The 17685-nt window shown below is 40.7% G+C and overlaps 1 long non-coding RNA gene across 1 annotated transcript in view; it reads right to left on the bottom strand.

Moving 5' to 3' along the window:
- Positions 1–17685, bottom strand: part of LOC128635121 (uncharacterized) — an 82354-nt gene that overhangs the window by 22025 nt on the left and 42644 nt on the right. The window contains exon 3 of the long non-coding RNA XR_008398003.1: positions 16088–16200. This is a non-coding gene — a long non-coding RNA (uncharacterized LOC128635121). The remainder of the gene's footprint in view (positions 1–16087; positions 16201–17685) is intronic.

Here is a 17685-nt window from a genome sequence, read left to right as displayed (position 1 = left end):
CGGTCCCTCATGTGCGGTGCCATATCTAACCTCAGAGTGTGAAGAACAAGCCTCGGGAGCCACATCTGTTCAGGGGGCTGCTGGGAGGAGGGGGAGCACGGCACAAACAACAGCAACAGGAACCAACTTGAGCCATCTAAATTATTCATCCTCCAGATGGATTCCTTTCCTCTTGAATTTTAAACTCAAACAGACCTATTCAGCACGGTTTTCGACGCTGCATCCGATGCCACCCCAGACTAAAGATCCACTTGTAGGTAAAGAAATCAGACATATGTATATAACTAATGTAAATTCTGTTTATTCGAACTGTCCCTTTATCCTGACCTATCACTCTTTTCAATCTTTCTTTAACACACAGGCATAGGTGGCTTGTAAACTGACCTTGGGAGATGTATTGGACCAACCGACCTGCCCCAAGGGACAACGCCTGTCACAGAGCCGCTAAAATGGCAGCAAAATCCAATAAAGTCCACATGTCTCTTTAGCAGCTCTTGGGACGTACCTCACTATCAAATTGAATGTTTTTTCCACATTGCTTTTCATTACATGAGTAACAATTCTGCACTGCCCACATGCCTTAGGTTTTCAACGGAGCATTCGTAAAAGTAAAGAATTAGTCAATGGATCATAATTTAGAGTCACGTTGATCATTTTTCATCAAATGCCCATAAATCAGACTGACAAAACAGAGCAGAGAATTTCCTCAGGGTAAAACAGCCCAGATTTCAGAGTCTCAGTCTTGCCATTTTTTTGCACAAGAGATATATTTTTGATGAAAAGCCCAGAATGATTACAGCAAATTGGAGTGATTCAGCAGGTCTTTTTTTAGAGCAGTGCTGTGGCCTGCCCATGCCTGAAGTCACAAACGCGTGAAAACTTGACAACATACACACTCTAAAGGAATATACATACTTGTTTTTGGCACAGTGAGCAAAGGGTTGGGAAGTTGCATGGATTCTCAAGTCAGATAGGAGAACTTGATTCTCTTCCTGTTTATGAACCCAGCTCTCTTGCTACAGGGAAGTACAGCTTGGCACTCTTTCCCATTCTTTGACAACAGTGTTGTGATTCCTGGGATTCAGGACTCATCAAAGACTGATATTGTTCAGCTCATGCATATGAACTCCGGTGAGATGACTTCCATGTGGTAATTTGTTTTTAAGAATTGAGGTGTGTACCTGAACTATGCTTGATCTGATATTTTCATCACAACACTATTTTTCTTTGGCAATGATCTTTTTTGCAATGCTTTTGAAACCACACCATCTACGTAGGTGTTAAAGACATACTCTAGTAGGATTAAAGTTTCACAGGATACGCCCTGGAAAAATATTTTTCTAGACATCCTTGTATAATATATTATATACATTTACACTAAACATCAAATATCATAACTTGTTAAAGTTGCATTAGTCAAGCTTAGTCAAGATTGGCGCTCTAGTGGTTAAGTAGGAGAAATACGAATACAAAAACATTCAGCGGGGGTTTTTTTCTCCTTGAACCCACCTCACACTCCTGCCTATGTACACAAAGCATAGTCCCAGAAAAATCAGTCCGTACAAGAGTTTTTTTATGATTGTTGCAGCCATGCTTGATTTTGCTTTTTTTTTTTTTTTTTTTTTTTTAAATTTGCGATGCAACTTGCAGACTTTTTTGTGGTTTTTTTTTGTTTTTGCAGGGAAACTCCTCGAATTGACAAAACTGCAATTGCACGAAATTGTTTTGCATGGTCTTTCGCAGTCATTCTTGCTGGTAAATGAGAACTTTTAGCTGTACTCAATGCAACTTAGCTGTGTTCAACGCATGTTTTGGCTGTATTTGCGTTGTGATGATGACACATGACGTGTGTTGGCCCAAATCTGTGGAAAATCTGTGGTCATTTTGAAAGATTGCAAGCTCCTCTGAATATTATGAAGTTTGCTTGATTTTGCGTTCATCGCAAAAACGCTAATTTCTGGACGGACTGTAAAACGGATGGTTTTGTCCACTTTAATAGCAAAGTAATAAGATGATAGGCATGCAGAATTCCGTTCTGATTTGCTGCTGTGAGAATGATCAAGAGTGCCTTCATTGTCCTGTTTTTATTGTAATGAGCTCCCATGAGGTTTTCAGCTGAATGTCACTTTACTTGCATGTGAGTTAGCTAGCACTACATATATTTCTATGATGGTGGCTCATCAACCATTACCTTACCTGGCTCTCTAAGTGATAAAAATGTATTTACTTAATTCATTATGTAAAGCTGGTCGTTCAAACCGTTTTTGACAGATTGCGTTTACATACATGTCCAGGAGCAACTTTGTTAATTCCACATACAACTTCGTCCCATTCACCAGTAATACATTTCTCCATCTTGGAATGACCAATTACCAATGTCTACTGTAGTCTTGACATTTTTAGGGAGTTTTCCCTAACATCTTAGGGAGTTTTTCCTCGCCACCATCGCCACCGGCTTGCTCAACTGGGATAAACTCACTCGCATTTAAAATCTGTACCCTGTGTTTATATGTTTCTGTAAAGCTGCTTTGAGACAATGTCCATTGTAAAAAGCGCTACACAAATCAAATTGAATTGAATTGAATTTTTTGGAAGCATTGCATGTTTCTCACAGTAAAAGTATCTGGTTTGCTCTGGGCACACAGCAAATTCAGCCATGGTTTCACTTCCAAACAGATTGAGATGGACGTGGAGTGAAAAGCCAAAGGGAAGTCTCTATAAAAAAGACTGACACGAGGTACATGTAAACACAGACAAACATTCCGGTCCGAATGACAGTTTTCCGAATGGGTTTTCTCAGCCACGTTGTATGTTTGTGGTGAAGCCACTGCTTAAACAGTGATTCTTTTACATGTTCTACAACTTTTCCAGGTTATTTCTATTAGTAAGACTATTGTACCTTTAACTCTCACAAGATGCCATGCTAAAACACAGCACTCACTTAATAGAAGCTTGTGGGCTGGATGACAGACACGTAACCTACATTACCAGCCCGAGCAACCTCAAGTGGCAGATGTCCATTCACACAAACTTGCTTCCTGGCCTTGGGTGAGGATATGGAGATGACCTCAGTCTCAGGGGGCACCTCTTCCCCTGTACATATCCACTTCTAAATGAGCCTGATGACTTTTAAAAGGACAAAGAATCATTAGGAGAATAAGTAGCCTTTCACATATTCTTTCTGTAACGCCCCCTGAAAGTAATTCCAATGCATTTACACAAAGGAGAATAGCTTTACTGGGAGAGGTAGTGGTTTAATGGTCCAATACGCTCTTGGCCCAAGTACAATTATCCTCCTATGATGGTGCAAAAAAAGGTGGGGGGGGAAATCATATGCTTTAAGGGAAAAGTGGGTTCATCTGAATGTCAGAGTACATAGAAACATTTGCCCATTTATGAGTAAATAAATCCTACGAATGAAAAATAAAGAAAACAACAGCAGTTCCTGCTCTTTGCATAAATACAAAAAACATTTTTAATGCAAAGATGACACACTACATAAATCTCACATCATTTTTTTTTTCATCCATATAAATTCTCCAAATGATGAGAACACTAGAATAAAGAAAACAGTTAACACTGGTTTTAGATGTTCCCTTGGATGAAACATTAAAAATGTACTTCATTTCACAAAGCTGTGATTCTGACTGAAAGCCAAGCCCGAGTAAACATCTTCTATTCACACTCTGGTTCCAAAATCAGCGTGGTCTGTTCCTCTCTCTCTACAGCACTGACATGCTCTCCATATGGTGGGGTAATACGGTGAAGTGGCTCCTAACAGTTATTTAACATTTCACGTTCTGTGACACTTTATTGTGCTTTGTGTTTGCTGGAAATAAAGTGATGCACCTTGAAAGGGCAGCACGATGCATTTGGGAACTGTGCGGCGGTCCGGGAAAACCCATCAGAAGTCGGCAAAATTCAATATTGGGTCGTGACCTAAGGTTTTGTCAGTAATATACTTTGACATGTCTTCGTTAAGAGAACATCAATATATTTGATCAAAATAACACGGAAATGTTTTTATTTAGGCTAATTTCTAACCTTGCCGTGGCATTTACCTGCAGAGATCAAGTTGTGCATATAAACATGCCATTAAAACTAAAAACCTGCTAGCTAAGTGTGCTTTTCTCACGCAATGACTCATAGCTTAATCAGGTTTTTGCATCGCTATGTGTCAAATAAATGCCAAATGGACATACTGTATTGCAATCAGGTACAGGCTGCCAGAACACACGACGAAAGCCGTACAAAATGTGTAGATGTCCTAATAAAAAGACAAGAGATTTAGCAAACGGACATAACAGAATTAACAGATTATTTCAGCAACAATGTTAGTGTGGACAGATATCAATGGGGTAATGAGACGACAATGAGGCTCGTGTTGAAATGCTGTGAGTGACTTTTATCTCAGGTAATGAGACAGAGGCTGATATGGATGATGCTGATAATCAAAAAGATAACTCATTTCCTACTGGAAATACATCATTCTTTTAAATTCGCCTGGTGTTTTTCCATTAGGAGATTAGGTTATAGTAGAGGCTTTATTACTTTTAGGCTTCATCAGCATTTGAAATGCTAGAATTTCACTTCTGGTTGAGATACATGCAAAAGAGAAACACGTTTCAGTTAAGGACAACCTATATAGTCCTTTAAAATGTCTACATTTGACCATATGTAAGGTTTTCCCAGGCCACTACCCATTTAGGTGCTACGTGCCATCAATCTGATTCATTTTTACCAGCAGAGAAAGACACATGCTTTTGGAAGTAGTCATAATATCATTAAAATTATGCATGTCATGTCACCCTGACGATGGGAGTCTAAATAAACACGCATGTTAGAGGATCTGCAAAAGGATTGACTATATAACAAAACACAATCTAGACCTTCCTGACAAGGTTAGATAAAGACAACAGAATAACAACGAGTCCCCAGGGAGAACCAAAAAGGAAATGGAGGGCTTATTTTAGGATGGGAATGGGGGTGTGTGTGTGTGGGGGGGGGACTATGTACGACACAGTTTCTACAAGTTTCACAACCGAGAGCGTTTCATTGAAACGACATCAAAGGTCATTTATTTTCAAACTAATAGAGCTTTAAAAGCGACACAATGAATAGATAAAGAGTATTTTTCAGGCGTGGTTCGATGTTTAAAAAATTATTTTGAGCAAGAGCCTTCCCTGTATTATTCGCCAATTACTAATAAGCAAGCAATTCTGTCAGAAACCAGAATGTTCAAGCTTGGGTGTGCTGAGGGTGGATGACTGGCATGCTTGCTTAAAATAAAGGATAAATAAGGCCAAAGAGAAAGTCGTTACAAAATGAGTGCTCGTCAAACAACATACCATTGGGTGCAACTGAACAAAATAGATTGTGTTTTTAAATTAAAAAAAAAAAAAAAAAAAACTTGAAAGGCAAAGAAAAGTTAACACCCAAAACAAGCAGGTTTAATCTTTCAGCTTCTGTACAATATTCTCCTGTGGTTTAAAAGTGGCAGTTGAACCGACGACATTAGTTGAACGCAGATCGGGAGAGAAACGAGTTAAAACGGAGACCCGTTGCTTTTACTGTTGACAGGTAGAAATTTGAAACAGTCGAAGAGAGCCGCTAATGGCAGCAGAGCAGCGAGATAGGGCCTCCCGAAACTGACACTCCCATTAGGACCCTACTGGAAAGTGAAATATTTGATCACGAGAGGGAAATTGAGCAAAAATGAACTGAAACGAGATATAGTTGACTTACTTTCCTTCCAGCTCCCAGACATAGATGTCACTCAGACTTAATAAGCGTTTGAATTTCCATTTTATCACAGAAAATAGAGTGCGAGAAATAAAATCAGGCGGTTTCACCCTAATGGACAAAGTAATGGAGAGGTGAAACTGACACAACACATTCTCTCCATAGTAATGCCATCAAAATGAAAGCCCATTCACCGCAGGAGTTTTCAGGGAATCAATTCAAACCGAATAGTGGCCTTTTTCAGAGGGTTTTTATTTCATAATAGCTGCAACAAATATAGCACTTTGGATTTTGGGCAACAGGATGTCACTCAGGGCGATAGCAACACAGTCATTTATCCAATAGTGTCCAGTCCTGCAGTCAATCTGCGGTGTCCCTCTGTCTCTGCGCGCTACGCCTCAGGCAGACATTACAGTAATCCTAAAGTAAAGGATTAGCTTACTATTTCAAAATGTTACGTGTGAGGTCAGGTTATATTAGATGACCTCTGGGGCCTGCCAAACATAGGCTGAGAAAATCTATGGACACACACACACACACACACACACCACTTGTGATATGCATTATCATCTACATTGTAAAGTCCTATGGGGATAGAGTGACACCTTAAGCAAAACTGAGCCACTGACATTAAAACATGTGGTGCCACCTCATGATATACAGGGCGTGGCAGCATAAGAAACCGCATGACGCTGTGAAAACTGAACACATCTACAGCCTTTATATTATTTACAACAGTACTTCTGTATAGTTCCAGGATTAATCAGCTCCTTTACTTCCTTTATTTCCCAAGCCTAGAACACAGTGACACAACTGCTAGATGCAAATCCATGCTTGCTTTGTTTTTGACAATAATTACAGAAAGGGAAGGGGAGGAAAAGTCCTGACGTCTGGGTCCCCAGTGCTCTTCTGTGCTATTAATTATTCTGAGGAAGACAGATGTTAAATTGTGTATGCCCATCAGCTCTAAGACTTTCTGAAGATTTATCTTTCATATAAATCATGAATAAAATATTTTCTTGGAGGGAGAAAACGTTACATCTGTTTGGTGCATCTTGGATAGAGGGAAAATCAGTACAAGCAGAACTTTAGTGACCATCTAAACAAAAAAAATAAGCAAAGTTTAGAAGACGAGCTAACTCTGAGCCTTCGTTTATAAATGCTAACATGAATATAAATATCTATCTATCTATCTATCTATCTATCTATCTATCTATCTATCTACAGTATCTCTCTATCTCCCACCTTCAGATTTAGAATTTTTACATTTTACTTGCATAGATGAGTTTTTTCCTCTATTCCTCTACCCCTACCCCTTAATTGTACTCTACAGTTACTCATTTTATTCTCCCTGGATATATATACAGCTATATAGTTGTATAAGTTGTATAAATATACATGATACACTATATACTGTATTGTGTGTATACATGTATACAGTGTGAATGATTGTTTTCCTCCCTACATTTGCATACATGTTTGGTTATGCATTAAATATAGGACACATTTTACTCAGGAGAGTTGGACTGCAATATAGCCGAGCTTTACTGGGGTACTTCATTAGCCTTTATGAATATTCACAAATTGACACTTCATAATATTGTGAAAAAACACTGCACATCTGTGTGCAGATATCTGTTAACTCTACGCTAGCCTGTGTGTTCCACAGGAATAAGAGGCATAAGCCCCTTCTGCCAAATGCCTGAATAAATACCTAAATATGTATTTCACCAATGCAGAGAGTCGGAGAAAGATAGGAGTATGTCAGTACTGGTCAGACATGGTATAAGGCTGGAATAAGGAGGCACGGCCTCACTGTCCATCAGTCAGTCAGGAGGAGGCGTGGGCTTGATGTCTCTCAGTCAAGGTGAAGAAGGTGTGACTAGTGTGTCTGTCAGTCTCAGTGAAGGAGGAGGCTGTGTCAACTACCCTACTATACAGTAGGAGAAAGGCAGTACGCCAAAGGAGTAGTATGTCCGAATTCTCAGTATTCATTAAGCAGTAGGCGAGAAATACCTGGATGACCCTGATGATTTTGGATGCACCCTCAGAGTTTGTCAGTCCGACTGAAGGAGGAGGTGTGGCCTCAGTGTTTATCAGTCCCAATAAAGGAGGAGGTGAGGCTTCTGTGTCTGTCAGTCCCAGTGAATGGGGTGTGGCCTCAGTGCCCGTCAGTCCTTGTAAAGACGGTGTAGCCTCTGTGCAGTCTCATTGATGGAGGCTTGACCTGTGTGCTCATCAGTCCCAATGAAGGAAACGCTGCTTCTATGCCTATCAATCCTGCACAAGGAGGTGTGGCCTCTGTGCCCATTAATCTCAATGATGGTGTTGTGTGCCAGTCAGTTCCACTGAAGGAGGCGTGGCCTACGCTAATTGGTCAAATATTAAGTAGAACATATTTATTTTATTTCTTATTACCTGCTAAAAACATTAGAAACAAATCTCTCTCTTGTCTATAAAGGTACGTTCACACATAGAGCGACTCACAGTGACACTGCGACCGGAGATCGTTCATTTTCAATGAGAGCTGGCGAATTCCGTTGACATGAGCGACGGCGACCATTGGAGACCGGATGTGGGCGTGTCCAGCGACTTGGAAAGTTGAGAAAAGTTTAACTTCATGCAAATTTGGAGCGACTTAGTGCAGCAACTACCAATGGGAGTGAAGACAGTAGAGTGCATGTCATCTGTGGCCACCCCCTGCTCACTAGCAGAAGCAGTGCCATTGTGGCAGTAGCCAATTATCTTAGCTTAGCTTATTTTAGGATATCAGAGGGTTTAAAGAGATAAATAAATAAATAAAATAAAGAAACACTCATTTTTTGTTACAATCGAGCAAAATCCCAGTGTATCTGGGTAAGCGAAACACAGAGAACTACGGTCCGGCTCCTGGGCACCACCATTGTGCTTTTTCCGCAGGTAGATGGCTAAGCACACTCCGCTTCTCCTTCATCTCGTAGGAAATGAGGCATATATACGCTGGTGAATTTTATATAAGATCGCTCTTCCATCAGAATGTTTAATTTTAGCAGCAAGCAAACTGGTTTGTTGTCAAAAGTGGAATGCTAGATGCGCCACCCATGTTACTATGACAACCAGTAGTAGGAACGCCTACCTATGACTTCATAGTACAGTGACTGGTGACTTGTACGTGTGAAAGTAGCATCAATATGCTGTCTATATATGTCTATATGCTGTTGCCCACTAGGTTTTTAAAGCAAAGTGTGCTCATTGTCGGCACAAATGTGAATCAGATACATTCACATTACACAGGTGAAGTCACACAAATCACACGTGTAAACACAGAAATCCACAGAAATCTTTTCAAATGAGATTTTCATGGCTCAGATACGTGGTCACGTGTCTGCAATGAGAATGAACATGACTGTTGGTGTGAGCAGAACTGCCATTAATGGCTGCAAAAATAGCAAAAGCTATGCATCAGGTCTATTTTTCGCCTTCTTGCTCTAATCATGAACAACTGATCGTCTATCAGCTGGCCTCCTGAGCAAATAATTAAGGCCTGTGCCACTAGTTCAGTCAATTTATCACTTCTGAAATGATGAATTATCTCACAAGTATGACAGTTTTAGTCAGCATTTATGGGACATGTGAATCATTACAGTATTTCCCAAATGTAGGTATGTGGGTCATTTCAGGACAGAACTGATGAAGGATATGGGTCACAATGGTAAAAGTGCCAGGGCAAAAAGTTTGCATTTTTAATAAATAATTATTATAATTCATCTAATTGTATTATATTGTATTGCATCAAAATGATTGTATTACATCACTGGTTTAAATGTATCTTTCATACATCAGATATGTTGATCACATATTGTGATACACAAATGTTCCACAAGGATAGGTATTTCTGACCTTTTGGCTGGCCCCAACAATGAAATCTGATATTTTACAAATACCACAGCTTTTATTAAAATAAAAAAAAAGTTTCCTTTTGGTTAGTGAGGTTTGGATTAGTGCTACATTTAGATGTAGGCAAAGCATTAATTAGCTGCATTAATTATGTCAAAGGAATGTCCCCACAAGGATAGTAAGACAAAGGTGTATGTGTGTTCTTGTGTGTGTAAATTTATTTGAATGCTTTGGCAATACTGTATATTAATATGGTCATGCCAATAAAGCATCTTTGAATTGACTTGAATTGAATTGACAGAGAGCGAGCCTGAAAGAAAGCGACTAAAGAAAATGAAAAGAAGGAAGAGGCTGAGAGAGAGAAAGAAAGAAAGGCAGGCGTCCTGAGCGGTAGATGAGAAGAAGGAGGTCGGGACACGAGCGTCAGGGCCGTGGGTCTCTCGCCTCGCCCCCTGGCCACCATGACGGCGTCCTGCCCCCGCAACAGACAGCCAGGCTCACACAGCAGATGGAACTAATGATGCGCAACAAAAGAGATCATTTCACTGTGGTCTTGGGAAAGCCACAAAGACTGCTGGGACGTTTGAGTGATAGGGCCAGCCAGTCGCCAGGGGTTAGATACGGCCAGCTTTTCTAGAAGTGTAGCCCTGAATAGAGGCTCCCTGGCCATGCCTCGGCTCTTTCATGTGTCTCACACAATCAGCCCGGCACTGTTTAAAAAGAGGGGGAAAAAATCAAACGTGGGGACCCGAGACCGTCTTTTTTCGTTTTGTTTTGTTTCATTCTTTTCTTTTTTTTTTTTTTTATGAAGCATGTCAGCAGGGGAATTTTCACGACACGCATTGTACGTGTCCTCCCAGGGAATCCACAGTTAGTCAATCATACAGGAATAGCCAGAAGCTGAAGATGCATTTTTGTTGGGATACTGTAAAGAAATTTAACATAGCCTCGCTGACACACTTTTTATATCCCATGAAATGCAATGTAAATTGTAAAAAGTCTTCTTGGAAAACCTGCCCGAGTAAAAGAACTGAAGAAGAAATAAGATAATAAAAGCTCCATAAATTATTACCAGAGGGGGAATTTAGGTTACAACATCAAGGTGTGGCAGACTGAGCCACACAGTTCTGAGCGTTTCAAAAATAAACACACACACACACACACACACACACACACACACACGTGCGCACGCAAACTCAATCAAGCAACTAAAAAAAAAGAAAAGAGATCTTCTTGATGTCTTTTAAAAACACCAAAGTCAAAGGCAGTCTAAACTTTAGCTCTTTTCATCAGAGCAACTTAATATTGCCCCACTGACAAACACGGTCCAAAGTTAACGAGGGAGATTTGCAAGCCCTTGGAATCAGGGGAAGAGGATTAGATTTGAAAGGCCTCTCCTGAGCCGATGTCTTAAGAAAACTCTGCAACTCAGCCTTCTCTTTAAGAGCATAACAAGTACACCTGACTGAAACTGCAGAACATAAGCTCTCTTTGCCATCTGGAAGCACTGCCGCAGGAAAGGTGCTGGAAAAATACATAGGCCTTAGGACACCTGGGGAGGGGATTTAAGCAGGATGTGGAGCATTCAGCTCAATCCTCAGTACCCACATTGTAGGTATCAGCGGGGAAAGCTCTGAGTGCCGTTGACACTAGCGGCACAGAGGCGTCTGTATTCAAGTCTGATAACACTATCAGGCCTCACAATCCCCAACCTTACCCTCAAACACTGCCTGAGGGTCTTGACTCCCTGCCATATTAACAGTAATTACAATGATCTTTGGTATATCAGCTAGTCTTTCTATACCACATACAACATGTTGTTCACTATTGCAGGGCGCTACCCGTAATTCCAATATACGTCTCAATTTTCCACAATTTGACTTGTCATTTGAGCATTTGAGTAAGAACTACTAGCCAGTCCTGTGGCAGCAAGTGGGAACAACTATACTGGGATTTGCTGGAATTTGTATTCCTGGCTACTCTTCTCTCAGTTTATTGATGGGGTGCTTGTATTTGTTTTACGTATACACCAGTCAATTCCCTTGCACATTTCAAGACTGGGGATCAGTCAGTCAGTCAAACTGGCTACTTCCAGGCTACCCTGCATGGCTGTCCAGCAATTAATGCACAAAGCAAATGTGAAGTGGTGGACATGGTCAACCATACAGTATAGCTGACAAAAAGATTGAAACTAAATAAATGCAAGCTCACTAATAAAGAAAATGTGTTAATAAGTGAATTTCATTCATTCACCTTCAGGGTCAGGGTTGCAGTGGATCTGAAGCCTATCCCAGAAACCTCACTTTATAGTGAGCTGGGAATGCAACGTGGTTGTGAAACCCAGAAAACATGCACTGAAACTCTATAAATACATGCCACCCCAACTCAAGACAAAACACGGGAGCTGTGAAGAATTTCATGCCACAACAAGGAAACAGTGTGGAGGAAATGAATTCGTCTAATATGCCATTTGATTGCTAACTGGTTTTAATAAAAAGATGTCTGGGCATTGAAAGGTGCTAATTCATACAAAAGTGTGCAATTAAACTGGTTCGTGTGGTCAGCTGTGGTTCCTTTAATATCTGGAAAACATTATGTCATACAAGTCCTGATTAACGTGTTGAATTTCTTTGTTAGATGTGAGATGTGTGTTCCTGATATACAGTATGTGCTATAGCCAAAGTTGCAAGACAAAAACATCCCAACTGACAAGCTGTACAACACAACATAGTTTTCCTTAATAGCTCTTTCACCATGGTCCCAAAATGATCTCAGATTATCACACATTTTGTCATAAATTAAAAATACATATGAGAATGACTACAGTAACATGCAGTGGCAGTTCAAGTGTAGCCCAAGTCTGCAAAAAATAACACACCTGGCAACAATGCTTATAAAGCGAGCAACACACGTGGTGCTAATTTACACCTGGTTTTGGAAGGCGTACAAAATTACTCACAGAACTGGCTTCTGCTAGTTCATCAAATAGAATATATGTAATGAGGCACCCTTCCTATTTCTCCACCCTTTGGTGCAATTGTACCTCTAAGACATAAGTGGAGGAAATGCATTTTGCTGCATATGTGGTGCTTAGATTGCACGTTTAGGCTTCTATGACAGTTTTGTACGTAACATGCAAGGTTTTTCATGCAGAATGAGCAAGTATCTCTGGCCCTTGGTCTAAGAACGCTGGCACATTTGGCCCAAATATTTGAGCCCATACTCCGTACAGGTACTGGGCTTGTTTGGGTAGCAACACTCAAGCGACACTGGACAGCGCTTTTTCAATGCATGGCATGTGCCAGAATACCTGCAAATGAGAAGCCAATGAGGAATAAGAAGATTTTTAGCCATGCGGACTGGCACAAGACATTTTATGCAATGCTCTCAGTGCAACCACTGCACCACAAAGGTGAACTAATTACAGTTCTCCAGTCCTATGAAAGTCCGTTAACTCCGTTAACCATAACGACTCATTCTTCGCCATCACAAAACCTGAAACCGGAAGTACCCAGGCAAGTTAACTGATCATGTAAGTACAGCACCAACAGCAGACAGCTTTCACACCTTATGTGGACCGCACCATGGTTCAGTGGAAACAAGCACTAGACCACCATTTTTAAGAAGATTGGGGATCCTTTCTCTGGACCGCTCCTGGGCTTGAAAACAGTCAGTACGTTTACATGGACAACAATAATCCGATATTAACCTGATTAAGAAGATACTCTGATTAAGAAACTAGCATGTATACAGCAATTTTTTATTACCTTAATCCGACTAAAGTCATACACGAAGTAAACACAATTTGAATTAAGATGTGTGGAGTATTCCTATTTTAGTCGAATTATCGACGTGTATTATAGACATGTACACACCTTAATCACACTATTAACGTCGTGTGGGAGTTTTCACCGCATTTTGAGACAGGACACGTACACACACGACAGTGCTCAACCGTTTGACGGCAAACAAGAGAGCACGGGTGCGTCCGAAACCGCCTACTTACCTACTATATAATAGGCGAGATACATTTATTTCAGTTACTACATAGTAGGTAAGCATGTGGTTTGGGACGCAGCCCATGGCTTCAAGCAGTCGTCTATTTGCACGTATAGCATGAAAAATAATTAGCTGCACTTGAAGCTTTCACGAAATTAAAAATAAAACCACCCAAAACTGTATACGGTACCATAACGAAGACGAACTGTATGTCAATACGTGAAATTCTGGAGGGAACTTCGGACGGTGTGGCGTTGGGACGTCATGACGTGTGCCGTTAATCGATCTATGTTCTATAATGTAAAACGGGAGCATGAAAGGAGTATTCTAAAAGCGACTCATGTAAACACCTTAATCACAATATTGTCTTATTCAGAATACGGTCAATAATTAGATTACTGCTGTCCATGCAAACGTAGTCAGTGTTCACACTTCACCAACTATATCGTACTCCCTGGGCAAATGAGGCCGAAAAGAAAAACCAAACCAAAAAAAGTCTCTTTCTATTACAAATCTGCAATACATTTGACTCATTTGAAATATGTTCACATCAAATCCAGTTTTACCACCATTCCATCTGTGAAGACAAAATATGGTCCAGGACAGCAGTGCAACATACGGTACAAGACAAGACACCATATTTGATGGATCCAGAGAGTACATTACCATATAACATCAGTACGATCAGTAATTCAGTTGGATTGCTAGCTCACAGTGTGATGACGGCTTAATTTGAGAGGAAGGCATACAGGGAGATCGGGTCACTTCCTGCCAGCATCTCTGCAAGGAGGAGTAGGAGGAGGAGGTGGAGGCTGCTGGGCCGGGGCCCTAACCACGAGCTTGGGGACTCCCATCGCCACTTAGCATGCGCCATGCTTGTTAACCTCAATTTTCTGCCCATTCGCAGGGACAGGCCTACCTTCCACTAGCTCTTGGCAGACATCTCGTCTAGGAGGGAGCTTCCTCCTGCCCCCCACCAGGGCCTGACCACCAATGCGCAGCAAGACAGCAGGATGAGGAGGGGTTTAAGGCCCAGCAATATCTCCCCACTCATCCCTTAACCCCACCTTTCTCTCTCGGAGTCTCTTCCGCTCCAGGTGCCTCCATGGCAGCCGTTACCCACAGAGACCTACCTCTTCCTATTTACTTAAGACAGCGAAGCAGTATGGTTGGAAAAGCAGGGAAGCAGGGGGTCTATTCCTGCAGCCAGCAGGAGTAGTAGTGGGATTAATATCTTTACTTTGGAGTCATAAAAGAAATATAGGTTGTAACAATCTCTGGAAAGAGGAAAGAGCACCACAATGCTTTAAATTTTAGTCCCTAACAATAACTAAATAAATTATGTTTCAAAGCATTGCAGATTTCTAACGAAGTGTGACAGAACGCTATTGTATACAGGACTGAGAGGTAAACTCTCACTCAGAGGTAAAATGCAGTCACACATTGCACTTGCTGAACATTGAGTACTCCTGGGCTTTCAGCCCTTAATTAATCCAGGCCTCTGGGTATCATGATGCGACTGGGCTGCTCCTCTGCATGTGTGACTCAATTAAGCTGTGTTGTGAAGCAGAGGTGCAACTTCAATGCTGCTCCGAGTCTCCGCTATTGTACCGTCGGCTTTTGTGTTGTGTGAGAACCAAGACGATCATAAACACGCTCATATCTTCATCTGCTTCAGTGGCATTGTATAATGCACGCTCCCCCGCTGATTTATTAAACAGATTATTTGCCTGTATTGAAAAATGCTATTATAGCGGAAACTTGCCTCGCTCTTGGACGGCAATGTTAAGAAAACATTTCAAGTGAACAGCAAATACACAAGATGGCTAAATAATTCTTTAAATAAATGAATGCTGATTAGCAATAGGGGATGCAGAGTAGTTGACTAATATATTCACAAGTCTGCGCTGACAAGATGTTCGGGGCGATGGGAAAAACAGTGAGGCAGATAGTAAAGATAGTAGCTAAATACACTTTCCTTCAAAATGAAATCTTGAAAAAAACCTTTGCACTGGGGTACTTTGGAATGCCCAGAGCTGAGTGAAAGAGAGCTTTCAGAGCCGTTTGTTACACATCGCTATCCAATCCCACTCAGCTAGTTGGGAGTCAGATTAGCAGCACATACCAGCTCAAGGACGCTGATCCAGACTCATTTTTGGACACTGCTGGGACTAGAGTTAAACATGCCAGAAAACCCTCTCAAATGATTTCATTTCGATGCTAACGGTATAACCTAAAAAGCATCTAAGCTAGAAATTACATTCGTACCCTGTGTATGGCTATAATGTAAAAGTGCGGTTTGATGCGTCCTTTGTTGCACAAATAATCAACTAGTTGAAAAGTCTTTTTTTTTTTTTTTACTGGTCGTAAAGAAAATTTGTACTAATTCCCACAAGGTAACGATGGATTTTGAAAAATCCTGCAAGTGGACCCATGCACTTAAAGTAACTTAAAGGTGAGTAAAACTCACCTTGTTGTGTCCAGCTGGACTGAGCTCTGTCTGTCGATCACTTCCTCCTCTTCTCTTCCAGTCTCTCTTCATGCAGAAACGCGTCACACACTTACATCTCTGCCAGCCGATCCCTAAAGGTACACCATACATAACAGAACCGTCACACGCAATCTTTTCTATTGGATTCATTTTTTTCCGAAGTTCTCAAAGCAAATACCACATAGACAAATCAGCATTCGGTTCACGTGACAGCTTTTATATATCATTTTATATTAGTTTTGTCAATGGCTTGTTTTTACATTGGATTTTTACGAACAGCGCTGCTTTCGACGGCACAATAACCGCTTTCATTTCATTGTAAAATCCGCCAAAAGCCCAATTAGATGTTTAGAGAGAAAAATACGACTTTCAATTTACCAAAACAAACCACTCAGTAAGTTAATAAAAAGACATTATCATCCATCTTGTGCTCTTATTAGATTGTGCATTTCTGCATGCAACCCTTTCAAAGGGAAAACAGGGGGCTTCTGGCTTTCTGAAAAAAAGAAAAAAAAAAAGCCGTAAAAGAGCATTCAGCAGTCTGAGAAGCTTACTGACAAAGACAGTCAGAGTGATAAAAAGGAATTATATAGCCTTTTAGAGACATCTCATGGCTGAAAACCCACTTGGGTTGTTTTTTTTTTTTTTTTTTCTGAAGCAGGAAGTGTCTGTCTAAGTAGACTACCATTTACAGACATCTTCATCTATGTACTACTGAAACAACGCAGCTCTTATTCTCTCATATAAAGTTCTTCTGAGAGTCGACTGAATTAGTATATCCTCAAGGGAAAACTAATTTGCCATTCATCTCTCCTTTGCCAAGGGCTCTCCAGAAACACAACTGGTCACATTCACATCAGGATGGATGTCAGGCAGAGTCTTTTTCCCCAAAATCACGATATGGTATAAGACATCATTGGCATCTGCATGCTCTTGCGGCAAAGCCAGATATTCTAGGAAACATGTTGTATCTTGTAGAAGAGGCAGCATGTACAGTACTATAGTGCGTGCATTAGTCCTTAAAACAATTGTCCTCGGTAACTCCTACCACCACCATGCTAACACTGCCATGCCGATATAGTATAAGCTAATTTGCGAATACTTTCTTTAAGTCACATCAGGGCTGAAAACAACATCATAAAAAGACCACCTTAATGACCATACATTCCTCTTTTATACCGGATAAATAACCAAAACCATAATAAATAAAAGAAATTATTATAGCCGCTAATTACAATGCTAATTATATTGCTAATTAGCTCAGCGTGATGTATGCCGCCATAACGGTTCACACAGAAAGGGCAAGAACAAAGTCAAAATGGACGTCTGAGATGCATGAGCACACCGTGTGTTGGGGTTTTAAAATGGCATTAGTGCTGAATGACAATCCTTCCATGTCAGTACGACGTAACGCTTCTAGCTTTAATCTGATTTCTGATTTTTTTTTTTAATTGTTTTTTGAAATATAGTCTGCGTTTTGCGCTGCATCATTAGACAGTAAAACCCAGAGAGGTTGTCCAAACGAAACTTTAATTATTGTCATAAGTGTGAATCATCTTGTTTCCCTCCTTAAATCA

The sequence above is a fragment of the Ictalurus punctatus genome, chromosome 15 (assembly GCF_001660625.3).
Source record: "Ictalurus punctatus breed USDA103 chromosome 15, Coco_2.0, whole genome shotgun sequence".
Classification (NCBI taxonomy): domain Eukaryota; kingdom Metazoa; phylum Chordata; class Actinopteri; order Siluriformes; family Ictaluridae; genus Ictalurus; species Ictalurus punctatus.
Note: the sequence above shows the minus strand (reverse complement) of the source record. Positions and strands in the feature narration are given on the sequence as shown.